The sequence below is a fragment of the Pimephales promelas genome, chromosome 16, assembly GCF_988280905.1.
Source record: "Pimephales promelas chromosome 16, fPimPro1.hap1.1, whole genome shotgun sequence".
NCBI lineage: Eukaryota > Metazoa > Chordata > Actinopteri > Cypriniformes > Leuciscidae > Pimephales > Pimephales promelas.
Genome location: NC_142784.1, coordinates 30063831 through 30084367, shown reverse-complemented (window position 1 = coordinate 30084367; position 20537 = coordinate 30063831). Strand labels below are relative to the sequence as shown.

The 20537-nt window shown below is 35.2% G+C and overlaps 1 long non-coding RNA gene across 2 annotated transcripts in view; it reads left to right on the top strand.

Annotated features, from left to right (window-relative positions):
* The first annotated feature begins 2107 nt into the window (after window positions 1-2107).
* LOC120483385 (uncharacterized) overlaps window positions 2108-20537 on the top strand; it is a 141122-nt gene continuing 122692 nt past the window's right edge. For both annotated transcript variants that reach the window (XR_016146769.1, XR_005623595.2), the window contains exon 1: window positions 2108-2389. This is a non-coding gene — a long non-coding RNA (uncharacterized LOC120483385). The remainder of the gene's footprint in view (window positions 2390-20537) is intronic.

Here is a 20537-nt window from a genome sequence, read left to right as displayed (position 1 = left end):
CTGTTTGTTCATCTATTGTTTGTTGACTGCTTAACATGCAATGTTAGAAAAATGTATCTAAAACTATGGCTTGCAGTTCCCTTAAGGTGAATATTTTAATATTTCACAGAATAAGTTATCTGAGGTTGGTCTAGATCTGGATTTTTGGTGTATTCTGGAGGTAATGGAGAACTATGAGTACATAAAACAGTGATAAAAGGGTGGTAAAATTGTGCAAAATATGCAATATGATGTATTGGTATTAATGGGTTATGGTTCATCAAAAATTATTTTGTAACATTATTGCCTTACATTGGTTTAGGATAGAGAGTTAAATTAGGAATCAGACATTTCCAATTGGATTGGGAAACAACAGATAGTTAAAATAAATTAAGCTAATGAAATATTTTATATTTAGTGAATTTTATGTGGGAAATATCAGCCAAGAGTAAAAAAAAACCCTGTGTTTTGTAATTTATATGCTTACTGTTCACATTGTATGGAAAAAAAACAAAACAAAGAAGTGAGAGCAACGTTCAGTTTGTCTGACATTTGCTATTTCAAGAACTGATATACAGTGTCTGTTTAGTAATAAATCACACACCTAAATCTATGGACTACAGGGGCACTGGATGGAAGTTTTGTTTGGTCATTAAGTAATGGGACAAAATAAAGCTGGTCTTTATGTCTATTAAAGAAAAATACTTCTTTGCACGTTTATTGTTTTAATGAGTAGCAGAGCCTGTGTTAAGAAACTCAAAACATAAAGATAATCCATCTGTTTATCACAAGGGACATTAGGACCATTTCATTCGAACTAAATAACTGGGAAACAAAAGGGTGTAACACTTCTCAAGTTATGGCACCATCTGTTGGCCAAAAACGCCTCCATCCTCAATTGACGAGTTCAGAGTCTTTTGTTTCATTAGAAATGAACTGCAATCCTGACCTTTAATTTAGTAAACTAGTTTTGTTAACAGTAGTCATTATTAACCAAATTTGCTGTGCCTGAAAGCATTTCTACTGCATCACAAATTCTTAGTAGTTTGTTTATGAGCTCCTGATTAAAAAACTCTGCTCTAGATCTTCCAGATTCACATTATTGTGAATAATACATAGACACATGACATGGCTATAATAGTTATTACCTGTTGCATTTTTTCCAAATATCAGGTTAAAAACCTAGCTTTGCAATTCATGAAAAAGATTAAACGAAAACTTAATTTTGATTTTTCTATAGCAAATGTTTCGTTTTTATTGTGCAACATCTTATTTGATTAAAACCTAAATGGATGGTGCAAGAATGGTCTCAGCATATTAAAGTCCTTAAAGTAATGATATTTAAATGCTATGGCCGCTTTAGGTTCATTAACCAGGAATGCTTCATGTGCTACCAGCTTATCTCTCTCACCTCCTGTTTAAGGTAATTAACACGCTTTAACACCTCCATAACTTAAAATGTGTGAAATGCTTTACAACATTAGCTATATGCACCTTGCTTAATCTTTACATGACAATGTTGCAGAATGATTGGTTATTTTTTTCTTTTACACAAGATGGCAGTGGTGCTTCAAGCAAATCCTTTCTCTACACCAGGGCATGCTTTTGATATATACAATAGCCATAATTAAAATAAGATATTTCTTTGTAGTTTGCTTCACCCCACTGGTCTTTCATTTCTTTATTTCATGTCAGAGGAAATTAAGTGTAGACTTATATAAAGAATAGGACTAAATTCAAACAATATGAAGATAATAACTCAATTAGTTTTTATAATTCTGATTGTTATGAAAAATGAACTGATACCATATGGGTAACTTAGTTCTAACATAACACGTGTGATCGTTAAATTTGGTCATACAAAATGGCAGCTTAACAGTTTTATTTTAATAAACAGTCTGATAAACTGTTGGCAGAGGCCCACCTGTTGTGTCTTCCCGAGTTTAATAAGATGTCGAGGCATTTAAGCATTTCTTGACATTGTTTGTTGGAAAATTAATGTTTTGCCTATTAGATACAAACAAAATCTGATATTTAGCGTTTCTAAAAGAAAACAGCAATTTTGCTCGGTAATTTTCTCTCGTTAGTTTTTGATTTAGGACATTTATTTTTGTGTGGCGAAGCATTGCGCATGCGCTGTAATAAATGAATTGCACGTGGCGTGTAAACGAATTTGAATTGACAACGTCTGATTAGTATGCACAGTTTTGGGATACGGTTTTAGCAAAAAGAAAAAAAAAACTGACAAAGACGTCTAACAACAAGAAACTCTACAAGATTTCATGGATATACACTCAAGTCATTTCTGTCTGCCTCACATGGAGATGTTTATCATAAACATGACAGAAACTTGATTCTGCTCTTCACTTATTTCCCCGGAGAGAAAATAAAATCACATTAACATCCACAGGTGAGCTGTTTAACACCAAGCTCTAGTCTGATATCAGCCTTTCTCTTCATATGTGACATAATTATTGTGACAGTTTTCACACTTCACCTCCTGTTGACCCATATTGCTTGTATTTTGTGGTTTGCAATGTCTCACAGCATGACATTCAGTTTTTTTTTCTTCCACAAACCTCATTCACTTCTTGTCAACAGCTCATGGGTGATTACCCATGGTTCTCTATTCCGATAAATGTGATGTTTAGCATATGAACACGCAGCAACAATGTTTAGTTTGTTCGGATGTTTAAATGATTAATCTGCTGGTGAATATTTTTGATATATATTTTATTTACATCACAACAGTTTTGAGAAAACCTGAATCATTGAAATATACAGTATATTTTCCTTCCATGTCAATTTCCCCCCCATCATGTCCCTTTAGGGGTTTTTTACTGTTTGTGTTGTTACTAGAACATTGCTAAGTGGTTACTAATCCATTTTAAGTTGTTGCTAGAGTTTTTTTCTATGCATTTCTTGCTGGTTGGTCTGGATGACATCTATATTGCTGCTTTATAGGCTGTACAGTTGCTATAGGGTGTCTTGGATGATTAATAAGATTTTCTAGCTGCTTGCGGGGATGTTGTTGGTGTGGTTGTTATAGGCTACTCCAGTTTCACAGACAAGGTTTAAATCTAGTCCCTGATTATAATACTCGTTTGAGCTGTTTTAACTGAAAGAAACATGCACTGACATGCCTGTGCCATTGTTTTGTCTCAAGAGACACACCAGTAATGTTTAAAGCATGTTTATAAAAGCTACTTAAATGTCCTAAAGCCTAATCCTGTGAAATCTGGGAATCCAGGCCTTGGTGTTCTGGGTGGTTTCAATAGGTGATAGATAGTGATACTAATTGGTTGCCTGCGTTTTATGGTTGGTTTAAAGTAAAGGCTAGTTGCTTGCAGTTTTAAAGTGTTCAATGTGGTTGCTTAAATATTGCTCATTGATGAAAGAAATGAAATTTTGAATCAATTGCTTCTCAAAATGATTCCCTGTTTTAAAGTGCATGAAAGGCCACACACCGGTCACAACGGTGTATTACAAACATACATAACCAATTACAAATGTTTTATTGAAGGAAGATCTATTTAATGCAATTAACTAATCGTCTAATAGCACTATGAAGTGTTTTTATAATGTTTTGTTTGTTTTATGGCGCGCTTGATTAATCAGGCTAATAAGAGACTATACAAATGCCATTAAATGTCTACAAATTGATCTTAGAGCAGGTAAAAATGAAATCTTTTCACAGAGATCACCCTGGCGGTGAACCACTAAAAGCTTCAAAACAATGATGTAACAAATCCTCGTTTACTGAAACCACATGATTTTGCATCAGTTTCATGTGTTCTGTTCTGGGTCACTGGTTCGATGAAGAAGAAAAAAAAAGATTTCAAAGCTTCGTGAAGCCTGTCTTGAAAGTCTAATCTCATACGTCTATGATGTTTTGGCCCGTTTTAAGTCATGTAGCTTTGTAACATCTCTTCATGAAGCCACGTGGCTTGAGGTCATTCATGTCTGTTTAATTCAATGTTTAATACTTTAATTAAAATTATTTTGGGTTGATGCTTGTCTTGACGCTCAGGCTTATCCAGTGTGATTTGATCAAAATTTTTACATGTTGCAACAATCTTAGTCTTCATTGCTGTCACATTTTTGTCTCAATCGAAAGAAAATGTTGCTAAATGGCAGGAATGGCAAATCCCCTTTAAACTGCCTGGCACAACCCTCCAGGCTTAATCACACTAATAAATCTTGCTCTAAATACTTCTTCCTGTCTTAGCTGCCAGATTTCTTTTCTTACCCCAAAGCATGGAAAATATAAGAGACGATAGATAGAGGAAACTCGGTTTCATTCTTACCCATGGGTAACGCTGTGAGAGATTTGCTCTTTACAGTATCAAATAGTCTTCTGCATCCACAGCATTTGTAGCCATCTAATCAATGCTAAGATTCAACATGCAAAAATGTCATTTGGATCAGGTTATAAAAAACCCATGCCTTAAATGCATTGCCTCCCAATAGTCCCAGTTCGAGTTGTCCACACAGTGTTGCACAATGGTAAATAAATCTACTGCATCTGTCTTTTTCTGTCTAATTTGCAGAGGAGTAAAAGTAATTGTAACAAGCTGCCTGTTTGCTGTTAATGACTGGTAGTGGGTTCAGATGACACTTTTAATGAACACCCAATTTCTGTCCCGATGCTGGAAGGTCACGGTGCAAGATAAATGTCAAGGATATTATTATGTGAGAGCAGCAGAAACGAGAAAAATATTTCTCCTGTGTGTTTTTGAAATGAGACCTCAAATAATCATATTTTGCCTGTTCATAGACACATATAGTTCAGAAAAAATGTTTGGAAATATTTTCCCTAACTATAGTGCTAGGTAAGTTACACAACATTTATGGTATACACCATTGATTACCCAAAACTAAACAAAAACGACAATAAATTGAATACAATGAGTGAACAAACGGTGAGGCATTTAAATCGGAAGTGAAGAGTTTCCAATTTATGGATTATTTAAAAGCAGAAATGGTATGAAATGTTGTATTTTATATAACACGCATTAATTATTTAAATAAATTTGGGTATTAGTTACACAGTTAGGGTCTTCTCAGTCTTACAATCATTTAAGCCATCGTGTTATAATGTCAAAGAAGTTGTAAAATTGGATAAAACCACCAAGAAAAGGTTTATAAACTATTTTTTAACACCATATATTGTTGACATTGTGTGGATCTATTCATACAGTGAGTATATAACGTTTACAGATTGTTCTATTGTCCCTCACTGTATTGTATTTTTGTGGTATTCGATATTATGCCACATGGTAACGTTTTTAACAAAGGTGTCATTCATGGCACCATTACGGTAATGAATCCACTTTTACTGTCCAATCAATTCCCAATAGATAAAATAAAGCTATAAATGTCCTCTATCAATTGAAAATGTCACATTACAGAATTAAAAATTATAAACAACTTTGATTCTGTGTTGGCTCTTATGTGACGCAAATTGTCCACATCCTCTAGCAAGCTGAAAGCGAGATCCAATCTAAAATAGCAAACGATGTCCTGATCTCCTCTGGAAAAAGGGCTTTAATAACCCTGAAGAGTCCTTAGAGAGGAATAAGATCTTATAAAAGTGCAGAAAATCCCATTCCCCATCATAGACCTCTCCTTCATAATTACCAGATCTGCCCCTTCTCAAAGGTGAAGGACGCTCTCTACTGAACACTCCTCGATGTGGGCCAGTTAATGCTTGAAGTCCAAGTACAAAACCATTTTATGGTCATTCTGTGTGTATTAATAATCTTTAATGACTAATTGGATTCATTCAAACCATCTTAGCAAACTGTGTCCACTGCATAAGACTGAACTGAAAAAGATGGAGCAGTGTAAGTTGTACACTTGTAAGTTGCTTCAACTCTTACTTCTCACGGTCATAGTTAATAATTAATCATAAGAAAACATATGCTTCTAGCTCTAAAACATAAATCATTGTAAAATAATCAATATGAGATGTAGACGTAGATCGAATGCTTGGTCTTTTAAAAAAAAACTTTATTTAAAGGGGCCGCAAAGCAAATAAGCTTGTTGATTGTTATTTGTGCAGACTGTCCACAAGTAGGGTGTAAGTTAAAGGGATACTCCACTTTTTTTTTTTTTTTTTTGGAAATAGGCTCAATTTACAACTCCCCCAGAGATAAACAGTTGGGTTTTACCGTTTTCAAATACATTCAGCTGATTTTCTGATATTTAGAAGAATATCAGAAACCAGACAGTTTCTGGTCTCATTGACTTCCATAGTAGGAAAAAAATATACTATGGAAGTCAATGAGACATTCTTCTAAATATCAAAAAATCGACTGAATACATTCGAAAACGGTAAAACCCAACTGTTTAACTCTGGGGGAGTGGTAAAATGAGCCTATTTCCAAAAAAAAAGTGGAGTGTCCCTTTAAGGAATTGATCAATGGAAAGAACTTCAATATTTAATGCATGTTTGAATAAATCTGGCAAGTTTTAATGGCAATGTTTATATTTAATATAATTATTATAAAAATACATAAGTGTAATTTAAGTGTTTGTATACAAATCAGTATAATTACCAATATTGTAATATAGGCTAATGAAGCCTAGTAGGCTACAACTGACTCCCATTGTTTACAGCAGTAGTTAAGAGATTTTGCCATGTATTGTACCTGATATCCAAAATAATCAATATTGCATCGAATCGAAATCGAAACTAGACAGAAACTAGTGGTGCACACTGTTTGCTCGATTAGCGGACGATTAACGCTTGCCAATCCGTTAGTGTGTGAAAGAGCCAACAACGCACCAAAGACAGCTCGCAGACACCTCGCAGACAGGTCACCGAGCTCAGAAAAATATCTAGCATGCTAGATATCTCGAGCAGTCGCGCGACTCAATCTCAGTGATGTCATGAGTACAGCCAATCATAGCAACGCATGGGTTGAGGACACCAGGTAAATCTTACTTTTTCTTTTCTTTTTTGCATTTTTTTTTCTCAGAGCAGATCGTCGAGCAAACAGTGTGCAACACTAGTAGTTTCTGTCTGACGTCCATATTCGCGTGCTGTGTTCTTCTCTGCAGTTTCGCGTCATTTCTGGTTCGTTTTATTGCGTGGTTTTTCGTTCCAAAACATGGTTTCTAGACCAGATAGAATCGTGTTGTTGTCAACTCGTTATTTGTTTGATTATTTTCAGGATTTAGACCGTACTATAGTACTGAAACAGCTCTCATTGAGTCACAAATGATATGCTCTTATCATCCGATCGTGGTTGTATCTCTATGTAGTGCGTTGTTAACTCGTGTAGTGAGTGACCTCCTGTTGTGGATCAATCACGTTGTGTTGTGTGGTGTGAACAGCTAAACAACTTGAACACTCATGATTTCACTGAGAGCAAGTCATGTAGTGTGAACTGCACAGTTCAGCCCGACATTTTAAAATCATGTAGTGTGAACTAGGCTTAAAGGGCCATCATGCGCGTTGGATGTCTACACATTGGCAAAAGCGTCAGTATGACGCCTTGGGATGAGAAAGGGCTGGACTATTAATGGATTATGGGTAAAGCTACAGTAATGTCTTCTGTTCGTCATCTTGAAATGCTTTCCATCTAAACTGGCTGTTTATTCATCCGCACAGTCGCAGAGCTGAAGCACAACCTAAACCATGTTCTTCTTCAAAATGAATGCATTTTATTCCACCACTAGAGGGCTATATAGTGTGCTTTTAATTTGTAAGATGTAACAGTTTATGGTTCTATACATTCTCTGTTGTTGCACCATAAATGTGTAATAGCTGTGCTTTAATTATTTATGAGCAAACACTGAATATCAAGCTTTAAAACATAAATTTGCTGCATTTTTCACATCACTGAGCTTGTTCGTACTGATGTTCAAAAGAATAGTACCTATTAGATGCCTGTTTGTGGCACTATTCCTGCGTTTCCTGTCGGGGGCATTGAACCAGCCCATGTTTGTGGATTGGGGGCAGCCTCCACTTTTAATGAATTGTTTACCTAGCGCGCCTTGTTGCTCGCTGCTTTTGATGTGTGCCGAAAGCTGACAGAGAAATCTGAAAGCTGCCTGTTTTGTTTCATTCCAGGTTTCTTGTAATCGTGAACATAAAACGGAAACGGTGAGACTCTGGAAACCAAGATGAAATATGTGGGATGAATCAGATTCATCTTTGATGGCTTTTTAAACTAAATATTTAAAACCCCTTGGAGATTTTGCCAGCTTTGCCTCACAAAATGTGTGGATCAGGTAATGACACCTGTGTTGTGATATATTGTGGAGCCGTTTCCTGATTGTTTTATGAAGTAGAAAATCTACCGTGGGTTTCTGGAATCAAACTGAATATCTTTATAATGCATGTTACATAAAGACTAGCATCTTAATAATGTGTTATTCATTTAGCTTAATAATTAAATAATTTGATTACGTTTGATTGCAATATAATACTTAGACATGTTCACTGTTAAAAAATATGATCAATAAATTATATATTCATCAAAATAAGTTAAAGGGACAGAATTCTACTTTGTGTTTTATGGAAGGGTGAAAAAAGCATACAAGTTCAGAATGATATCAAGTTGAAAAAATGATGACAGACTTTCCATTTGTCGGTGAACTATCCCTTCAACCAAACCTGTGAGCGCCTTCCTTAATTCAAAGACACACATTCTCGGCTCTCATCCCGACGGCTGACACATATCATAAGGCTGTCATCATCTGCCTCAGATATTTAGCCAGTATTCATTTTTTTTAAGAAAAGAATGTTACAGACTGCAATGGATTTTCGTTCCACTAATATGACATTCAAAAAAGTGGGAGGCATTTAATTCGCTCCCAGTTCATTTTTTTGATAATGCGCTGGCACTTTGTGTGCAATCGTCTGAAACAGATTAATTTCCCCGGGTGCAACCTCTGGATGTCGTTTTGTCTGCTCAAAGTAATCCTTCCAAGACGTTGATACTGAATAGTGTAATCCGTCCTCATTAGCACATACATTTCTTTGCCTCTTTTTCTAATGAAATATGGAAAGATGCTTATGAATAACAAGGTTTTATACCATTGCATTGCAAATGATTAGGGATGCACCGAAATGAAAATTCTTGGCCAAAACCGAAAACCGAAAAAGAGGAAACCAAGGCCGAAAACCGAAACACCGAAAGAATTATTAGTATCATTGCATTTATGGCTATGACTGTGTACAAACTTTACTAAAATCAAGGCATTGCAATTGCATATTAATATCACATTTTCAAAGAATAAATCAATTACAAATTATGCAAATATTTATTTAGCACAATGCACAGTATAAAATAAAATTCAAACTAAAATGTTTAACTTGACTCACTCATGTGTACACTAAATAATAATCTACTGGCCTAGAGAAAGGTTTTAAAATGAAACGTTCTCTCAAAAACAAAGCCGAGCGCAAACTTCTCATCAAACCAGCACCCAGTTTGCATGTCTAAATTAGTTACATTTAAAAAAATTGGCATACAATAGCATAAAAAGCCTTTTTAAATGAACAATGGTCCATGTTTAATACAAATGTACATGAAACTTAATGAAACATGTTTAGTGAATGTATTTAAATATTTAAGAGAGCATTAATTTAGTTCTATACATACATATACATAGTTCCCAATCCCATATACATATTTTTTGTAATGTCACAAGCAATAATCTCAGGGTTTACTGGGTTTTACATGATTATTTTTGTATTGGTGGTGGAATAGCCTACTAAAAAATAAGCATTGCCATGCGTTTATCTTTCTTCTTCTCACCGATTCCTGATGGTTAGAGGACAGTTACTTGAGTCGTCCCCTGACGTTTCAAGGAATAGTAAAACGGAGAGCGCGTCAAGTATAAACGCCTCGACCGTTTGGAGCGGTGCGCGCGCTGTCTGTGGAGTCTGTCTGTGGAGACTCGACTCCACAGACAGCCCGCGCACCGCTCTTGACCCGCTCGCAACCGGAATCGTCGTCATGGCGGCGCGCGTTGTTTAGAGCAGATATAGGTGGATAAACAAGGCTTCCGTCTCCTCGCGGGTTCAGATACACTGAAATACGTCCGCACCGCAGAAATGTTGCTTCAGACAAGCACGTGCAGGTCGCGGTTTCTGTTTGCGTCATCACAACATTTCGGCCGTATTGTTTCGGTGATAAAAGTCTTTCGGCCGAAAACCGAAAATGCACTTTTGGGCCATTTTCGGCCGATAATTTTCGGCGGCCGAATATTCGGTGCATCCCTACAAATGATTAGTCACCAGGTGGGTGAGTTGGCCAGAAACAGATTGCTGGCATTGACAATAATAGAAAGTAGCGACGTCCAATTTGCCTATTTTCAATTAATTGAAATATCCACTGAAAAAAAAAAAAACTTGTAGAAACAATTTTTACTCGGAAATTACCAGCATTTTTTACAAAGAATTATTAAGAAACAGCAAGTAACATTGAAATATAACCTGAAATGAAAGTAGAAAGTCTGAAATAGTATTTTCATGTAAAATTTGAAATATTTTACAGACGTCATTAGAACTCTAAAACCGCCAAAACCATGATACTAAAATATTTTTTGCAAAAAAATGTATCATAGAGAATGTTTAAACTGGCGTTTTTCCTCTTTGTCGCCATCTCTGTTCGAATTCTGCAATTGCAGTCATTTGCGGAATTATCAACTTAACGTGAGTTGTCCGTCAACACCCTCAACACGACACAGTGTGGATGAACACAATGTTTGAAGAGAGTGTGCGGCTGTCGGTCATCGCGCCGGTGTGGAGACCGGCATTCAGAATCACAGATTATTCTTTTGGGAAATACTGTATGACCATTGACCAACATAAGAATTTTTACTGGAAAATTTAATTTGAACAAGTAAGAAACATCCACTTTTGTTCTACACTGTAAAAAAAAAATCATGATTTGTAATCACAACATTATTTCTTTTGGCAAATCAACTTAAATTATTTATGTAGTTAAAGGGTTAGTTCACCTAAAAATGAAAATTAAGTCATTAATTACTCACCCCCATGCTGTTCCAACCCCGTAAGACCTTCGTTCGTCTTCGGAACACAAATGAAGATATTTTTGATTAAATTTGAGAGCTGTATAACTACCACATTGGCTCCTAAGGGACTGCCTCTTGACGGCCCAGAAAGTCAATGAAGAAAATGTTTAAATATCCCAAGTGACTACCGTGGCTCAACTATATGTTTATCAAGCGACGACAATACTTTTTTTGCGAAAACACAAACAAAAATAACGAGTTTATTCGACTATTTCTTTTCTTCCTTGTAGGCCAGAACGAGACTTCCTTAGATTTCCATGACGCATGCGCGAGAACTGAACTGATCAGTAGTGTAAGGAGATCGCAATTCTCGCGCATGCGTCGTGGAAATCTAAGGAAGTCTCGTTTCTGGCCTACAAGGAAGAAAAGGAATAGTCGAATAAACTCGTTATTTTTGTTTGTTTTTTCGCACAAAAAGTATTCTCGGCGCTTGATAAATATATAGTTGAGCCACGGTAGTCACTTGGGATATTTAAACATTTTCTTCATTGACTTTCTGGGCCGTCAAGAGGCAGTCCCTTAGGAGCCAATGTGGTAGTTATACAGCTCTCAAATCAAAAATATCTTCATTTGTGTTCCGAAGACGAACGAAGGTCTTACGGGGTTGGTACAGCATGGGGGTGAGTAATTAATGACTTAATTTTCATTTTTGGGTGAACTAACCCTTTAAGATAACATGATATTTTAAGTTTCTGATGATTAAATCAATCTCCATCATTGTATTAACTCAATTTTTCCATATCAATGAACTTAAATTTTTAAGGCAACCAGGTTACTTAATTTTTTAAGTTAAACCAACAATATTTTTTTTACAGTGTAGTTCTGATATTGCAGTAAATCGTGCTGTGGAGGGTTTCAGAGGAACTTGCTTACAGCAAACAATGATCCAGACTTTTTAAATGTTGAGAAAGTATTTTCATTGGCTACAGGATTTGCAGAGGCTTGTGTAATATGGTAATGATGCGATTGTTTGCAGATTGCATGTAAAGGACCTATTAGCCTGCGCCCTCGAGAGTTTCATGACTGAAGTAGTAGATACCTTTTGGAGTAAAAAAATTGGGGTTTTTCATTTAAAAATTGGAAGTTTTGTTCTCAAAGGTTGAGTTAGACGGCAATATGAATCTTATGAGTAAACACTCGTCTCTTCATATGCATAATCAGTCTAGAGTCTGGTGAACTTGCCGCTCGTTTCTTAGGGAACAGAGGCGTTAATACGTTTCATTCTGCAAAATAACACAGTAATTATAAAGCTCTGTGTACTAAATTTCAAATCTGAACATATAAAGGCTTGTAATCAAATGTTAAGCTTACTGTAAATATGTCCTCTGTAACAAAGTTGAGCAATATCAGATGCGGCTATATCCACTTGACTGTTAGGTGCGTAATTTCTTAATAAATTGGAATTTATAAATAGTCCATTTTAATAAGCAGTGACCTTAAAGGGAGATTTATTCTCATGGGAAGAGCTACACTGAAGTGGAAAATGATCTCAGATTGGCATTTAGATTTCATTCTAATCAGGTTAGACACCACAGAGGCTTGTAAACTAAAGCCGCGAGTAAATGACGGTGGTGAAACTTTATAACAAAGTGACCTCATCTGGTAAACTCTGTTATTGAGGACGGTCACAAGACACAGCTGCAAAGACTCATGCATGGTAACTAGTTTAACATTGACAACTTGATCAGTATCTGACTTTAAATCGCCTATCATTACATTTATTACCAACACAGAGGACACGGTGCTATAGTTGAAATGTGGGGAAGCTCTATACAGTGTATGTGTGTATATATATATATATATATATATATATTAGGGCTGGGTAACGATTAATCGAGATTAATTGCATCCAAAATAAAAGTTTGTGTTTACATAATATATGAGTGTGTAGTTTGTATTATTATTTTGGATAGATAAATACACACACATGCATGTATATATTTAAGAAATATTTGCATGAATATACTGTATATATGTATATTTATACATAATTTATATTAAATATAAATAATAATATTTTATATATTAACACATTTTTCTTAAATATATACATGCACTTGTGTGAATTTTTATATACAAAATAATTTTATATACAGAAAATAATTTTTATATATAATTATATATTATTACAATAATAATTTTTATATACAAAACAATATATTATGTAAACACAAACTTTTATTTTGGATGCAATTATTCGCATCACGATTAATCTTTGCACAGCCTTTATATATATATATATATATATATATATACTGTATGTATGTGTATATATATATATATATATATATATATATATATATATATATATAATACACGTGTGTGTGTGTGTGTGTGTAATTGATTTTAAGATCTTGTTTATTTCTAATAAATATTAGATTTTGAATTTTTCTGAAATGACAACAATTTAAAACGCACACGTATGTGTATGTATGATATTTATCATATATATATATATATATATATATATATATATGTATTTAAATACTTTTAAATTGCAAAGACAGAGACTTTCAAAGACTTTCAAAGACATATTTGGCCTCACCCTGAGGGTAATTTTAGCTCTTAAAGTTATTGAACTGTAATACATTGCATTGGTGAACACATACAATACCTTTTCATGTCCTTGCAAAGATGCAAATTTTATGGAAATTCCTTCCACATTTGCATCTTCGCCTCTGAGGATATGCCCACGTGCATAATGGTAAATTTTATGTCAATGATAGATTATATATCTAAAGCAGAAAAACAAACATTTTCTGCATTCGTGGCATCAGGTCTGTACTAAAGTTCATCCTTTATTGTTACAAAACAATACACCCTCGCAATGCTCGTAAAGACGGAAACTTTTTACTTTACATAAAGCAAAGGCAAGCATACCAGATCTGAATGGTTTTGCTTGTAAAAATCAATCAAGGCCGAATCTATTTGCCCTCAGAAGAATCGCAAACCAATATGCACCAGTACACAGCAAATCCTCTGAATGTATTTCATCATATTCAGCATGCCTGGCGATATGCACATTCTGGACCAGAGATAACATGCAGAGAGAAACAATATTGACAATGCAGAGGGTAGCGTATTAATCAAATAGAGATAAATCCATCCGTTCAGAGCCGGCACAATGGGAGACGGGCAGCAAGTGGAGCGCTCGGGCTCCGTCGACCCCATAGTGTGGCCGAGAGTGGAGCAAGGACAAAAGGAAGGTGAGCGCCATTCACTTCATTATGTATATGTCACAATGGATCTGGAGAGAAAGGAGTTCTGAGTCCTCAATTTTGAAATCTCAGTTGAGTGCCTTTGCAGTTCATAGCAATACTTGCCTTTGTACCACAATTACTGTTGCTGTACTGATTGTGCTATATGGACATGTTTGATACCTCAAATCATGTGGCTTATTGACGAGAACTGCATTAGTGTGAGGCTAATTTCTTTTCTAAATGACCATAATCACAATTTTTATTAATATTTTTGCAAAGAAAACGGGCAAAAAATACATACAATAACATTGAAAAGTGTCACAGTAATATAGGGACCAGAATATTAAAGGGATACTGCACTTTTTTTTTTTGGAAATAGGCTTTCTAATATTTAGAAGAATATCAGTAACCAGACAGTTGACTTCCATAGTTTATATTTTTTCCCAAGTCGTTGGGACCAGAAACTGTCTGGTTACTGATATTCTTGTAAATATCAGAAAATCAGCTGAATGGATTCGTAAACGGTAAAACCCAACTGTTTAACTCTGAGGGAGTTGTAAAATGAGCCTATTTCCAATAAAAAGTCCTTTTAAGTATAATGTAAAGTGGTGAATTACCAGCCCGTTCTCATCCCAAGGCGTCATATACTGACGCTTTTGACATTTCGTCTACATCCAACGCACATGGCACCCTTTAGTGTCAATATGAGACGCAGAGATATATCTGCCAGAAGGCGCCTCCTAGTGGTCTAACCCCAGAACTAAATCTACACGGTAAAAAATATTTTCAAGATTTGTTATCACAAATATTAATAAGAAATTGTCCAATCAACTTTATAATAATTTATTTAGTTGAGACAACTTATTTAGTTGAGTTTCTGATGATTAAATTAATCTACTTCATTGTATTAACTCTTTCCAGTTCTATCAACTTCTATCAACCAATTTCTATTAACTTTTTCCAGTTCAATCAACTTAAAATTTTAAGGCAACCAGGTTACTTACTTTTTTAAGTTAAACCAACAATATTTTTTTACAGTGCAGTAATCACAACATTTTTTCTTTTGTCAAATCAACTTAAATAATTTATTTAGTTCAGATAACATGTCATTTTGAGTTTCTGATGATTAAATCATTCTCCTTCATTGTATTAACTCACTTTTTCCAGTTCAATGAACTTAAAATTTTAAGGCAACCAGGTCACTTACTTTTTTAAGTTAAACCATCAATATTTTTTTTACAGTAACCGAACTAAGCTCTCTGTGTGTTATATTGATGCTAAAGGGTGCCATGTGCGTTGAATTTAGATGAAATTTCAAAAGTGTCACCATAGAACTCCGCACGTCACGTGACCTACTCTGTTTAAACCGCCATATTGGCAGGCAAGGCGGTCAGGGACCGGGACGTGAATGAATGACGGCAGCTTGAGTTTCAAGGCAACAGATTTCATAGCACTCTTTAATTCAAAAATACATAGACTTATGTTAATTACAATAAATGGCACAATTAATGTCTGGAAATGTAAACTGATATTTCCTACCGAGACACTACAACAAAATATATAAATAACTGGCTTAAAACCATTTCTTTGAGGCGAAAATACTAGTGTGCCTAAGACTTCTGCACAGTACTGTACATAGCTACAGTAAACTGTTAGTAATGCGATGCACTTGCAATGCAAAACACGCATGTCTAAAACTCTATCTGAGCTTGATTTTGGTAAAATGCTAATAATAAAATGACACATGCAAGTATCTGACCATAAAGCCCCAATATCAACTTTAATAGTTTATATGTTTTAAAAAAAAAAAGTGTTTTCTTTTTCCGGAAAAGTAGCGGGTTTTTGACATACGAGGTTTCCGCCTTACAGCAACGATATTTGTAATTACTTTTTTTTTTCCATGCACAAGTTATTTTAAAGAAATTTTTAGATGAAAGTTTTCATTTTTAGATGAAAGTTCTGCCCGCCATGTTCTGCAGCACAACAGATGTGCTTAATAAGTGTGATCCTCAGGAGCAGCTGTGTGTTGAATACTGGTTCATTGACCATATGAAGACAAATGGCTAACAGCTGGTTTCCTCCACCGCAGTCCCACTCCTTGGAAAAAAGAAAGCCTGGTTTCTTAAGTTCATCGCTCAATGAATCCCAGGACAAGGTAATGCTGCTCATCTGAGAAGCTTCAGGTGGATTCTGCAGCACTTATACTAAACGATATTAATACATCGCGCACAGTAATGCACTATAAATATATCATTGATAATCATCATGTTATTTTTTATTTTTGCTGTTTCATGAATTCTCTTTTTTTTTTTTTACTGAAAAGTCATTAAATAGTCTCAAATACTCTAGATAGTTTTATGTGATTTATTTATTTTTTTTCTTCTCAAATCTAAAGGTTCTCATTGTGACAACAGTAAACCTTATTTTTTTTTTCCCTGGGAAATAATGTTGGTAAAGCTTTAAGCAACCAAGACCAAGATCTATACACATTTTCACTTTAATAAATAACCACAACCTGGGAAATATTTATTAAAGTGAAAAGTGTCCCTTGATATAATCAGTCTCATCCTATTTTTGTGACTGGGATTAGTGGAACATGATGAAATGTATAGTTCATGATAACTGATCAGTGTGTGCTGTGATGAATTATTGATTGGCACTTTATAGCTTTTTCTTTTGCTCCAAGGCGGCTTTGTTTGGTATGCCCATATATTTACATTTATAATGAAGTGAATACTGTAGAATCAATAATCTTGTACTAAATGTGCCATTAGCTAAAACAAACAAGTACTTTGTCTGTACAATCTGGCTCATAGTTGTGGATGTGCATATATTTAATTTATCGACAATTCATAGACAGTGAATGTGATGTATTGTTACCATAACAATAGCCCTTTATACCTACACTTAAATTACAGTGGATTACGTTTTCTTGTTTTGACACAGTAGCAAAATTATCCAAATACTTATAGTGTCTCTCTTTGAGAATTACCCAAAAATAGCCTTTGAATTCACTTTTGTGTACTGAATTTTAGCACAAAATCCTGGTCCTTTTGCACTAATTGCTTGCAATCCAGTTTAATCAGGCACTAAATGTGCATAAATGGCACTTCACCTTGAAGTTAAACTTCCCCATTGTTTTTTTTTTTTTGGATATTGCCTTTCATGTAGTGTGCATAGTTGTTTGCAGTGTTGGGAAAGTTCACTTTCTGTGCACTAGTTCAAAGTTCAGTTCACAAATCTTAAAATGAACTAGTTTTGAAACAAAATTTTGAACTAAGTTCACAGTTCCAAAAATGAAATAGTTATTTTTTTCCATATGTTGCTGCAAGCTATTTATTAATTTTTTTAATTATTGCCACAGCCCATATACAACCACAGACAGCAATTATTTGTGTATCAAGTGCTGAAGAGGAAGCCTCTGGAGCTGAAATTCAGATATGGTAATGAGCGCTTCATTTCCGACACTTGCTGTAAGAGATCGACCAATCGCTACAGAACAGACTGGGTCATCTGACCAATCAGAGCGGAGTAGGTTCTCAAAGGAGTGGTTTTAGAGAGAATGAATCTTTTATTGAACCAATTCAGAAGTGAGAAAAGAGGTGATGCTGCGATGCATCCATGGTCAAAAAACGCCTACATTTTGTCATAATATACATGTAAACCAATTGTTGGAGACCTCCAAAATAAAATTAGGAACATTTAAAATAGCGTAATATATGGGCACTTTAAGTCTTTACACCACAAACATGTAATTTCTAAACAAATTAGGCTTATTAATAGTTGACTGTTCCTAAAATGCATTATAAATACGTAATTTTGTTTTTTACATATACTATTGCAGCAGTTATTCATAAATAATAATAATATATTAGTAGTATTATTATTATACCCACTAGTATTCAAATAAAATATGTTAGATTGTAATAGTCTGCTGTATATTCCACAACTCGGCACTCATCTGCTAAATCAGGAATTGAACCATGTGAATTGCATTTAGTTTGTCTGTTTGCAGTTACTTTATTTGTAAAAATTTGTGAATACAGTCTATTTTTTATGTTAATATGTAGTAGTCTTTTGCATCCTCCACAACATAGCACTCAGAACCGACCCACAAAATCAGAAACTATGGCATGATAATTTTGTTCAGCAAAGACTTTCATGTTTGATTTCCATAATTCTTGTATAGTGAAACGGTATTAAAACAATGTAGACAGCGCTATCAGCGAGTGCAATCCATTCTCAGTGAATCCCCCAACCGAGCCGTGTTGAACGTACGGTGGAATTGAGATGTTGCAGTGCCACAGATTGTAGAGCTGACAGGTCATTTAGTCCTGGAGTCACTGGGCTGTGAGATGTCGAGCTTCGAAGCGTCTTTTGTGTCAAGAGTCACAAGACTCGCTGCCAGTGACCAGGAAGCCTTCTTGAATGTCATGCCATAGTTATTTACTGACAATTTGTGTGCCATATGAGGCAGGCATACCAATTGGCGAGAATGCACTGTCCAGCTTGTGGACAACGGATTATTATCACTGATGAGGTTTACAACCTTAACTATAGCTCTAGATATCACATTGGGATATGGAAGTAAGTAGTACCTCAGCAATTGTATGTACCCCATTTGTAAGTGGATTTTGCCAAGTGGCAGCACACACTTTTTAATAACTTAGCCTGTAGTCTTTTTTTGTTTGTTTTACTTTTAGTAAAAGACAATTTGAAGTAACTTAATCATTAAGATTTTTTTCTTTTGCATTCATCGGGTGTGAATTTGGGGCTGTTAATCTGACCAATAAAAGATGAGAGAAGAGTTTGGGGAAACCTGTTTGAAAATAGTCATTATTTATCTCCACTAGATGGCTCTTATTTTGTCTTCATTCACATGCTTTTTTGGAGATCTACAGCCTTTGGTTACTTTTACCGTATGGAAAAGAGCAGCTTGAATATATCACAAAATATCTCCATTTGTGTTCCACAGGAAAAATATAATACTTATAGCATACTTATAAAATGAGTACTTATTATGAAAATAATCTCATTTAAAAAAGTCTGCTTTAGCAACATGACATCATGACTTTTGCGTAAACAATGCGTTATCTCTCTACGCATTTTGAGCTATCCGCGTGTATCCGCGTGTATGCGTGTTTGTCTACGCCATTAACTTCCGAGTGATTCCGCGTGTCTGTACACGCCGTCAAATGTCCAGTCATAAATGCCATTAACCCCAGTGACGGTTAGGTTTAGGGACGGGGTTGGGGTAAGTCATAAATTTATATATACAGTAATAACGTTAAAGGATTAGTTCACTTTTGAAAAAACTTTTGCTGATAATTTACTCACCCCCATGTCATCCAAGATGTCCATGTCTTTGTTTCCTCAGTCGAAAAGAAATTTAGGTTTTTGATGAAAACATTCCAGGATTTTTCTCCATATAATGGACTTCAATGGGAACCGGATGGTTCAAGGTCCAAAAAGACAGTTAATAACTGTTTCAGATGCAGCTTCAAATGTCTTTAAACGATATCAGACGATGAATAAGGGTCTTATCATGCGAAACGATCGGTTATTTCAAAACTTATTCCAAAAATGTAACTTTTCTAAGGACAAATGCTAGCCTTGCTATATTCTCTGAGGCGCGTTTGTAACGTCACGTAATACGTAATTACGTTAAAAAATCAGGGGCGACGTAGCCGGAAGTACAGAATCAAAATCGTCCGACATCGTTGTTTTTCCTTTTAATTCCTTTTTTTGTAAACGGTGTTTGAGCTAGTTTGCACGTTCAACCTATGCGTTCAACTTGTAAACACTGACTCTGTAGTCTGTACTTTTGGCTACGTCGCCCGTGACCTTTTGAACGTAATTACGTATTACGTGACGTTGCAAACGCGCCTCACAGAATAGAGCAAGGCTAGCATTTGTCCTGAGAAAAGTTACATTTTTGGAGTAAGTTTTGAAGTAAGTTAGACCCTTATTCATTGTCTGATATCGTTTAAAGACATTTGAAGCTGCATCTGAAACTGTTATTAACACTATCTTTTGGACCTTGAACCATCCGGTTCCCATTGAAGTCCATTATATGGAGAAAAATCCTGGAATGTTTTCATCAAAAACCTACATTTCTTTTCGACTGAGGAAAGTTTTTTCAAAAGTGAACTAATCCTTTAAGTCTACGGCGTTCATAAACACGCTGAAACGCGATTATGCGTCTTGATGGCACGCCAAAAATGGAAATATGAATTGGCGTGTCATACACGCGCTACTTCATGAGATCAGTCTGGCTTTAGAGTAAGTTAAATGTGTATTACA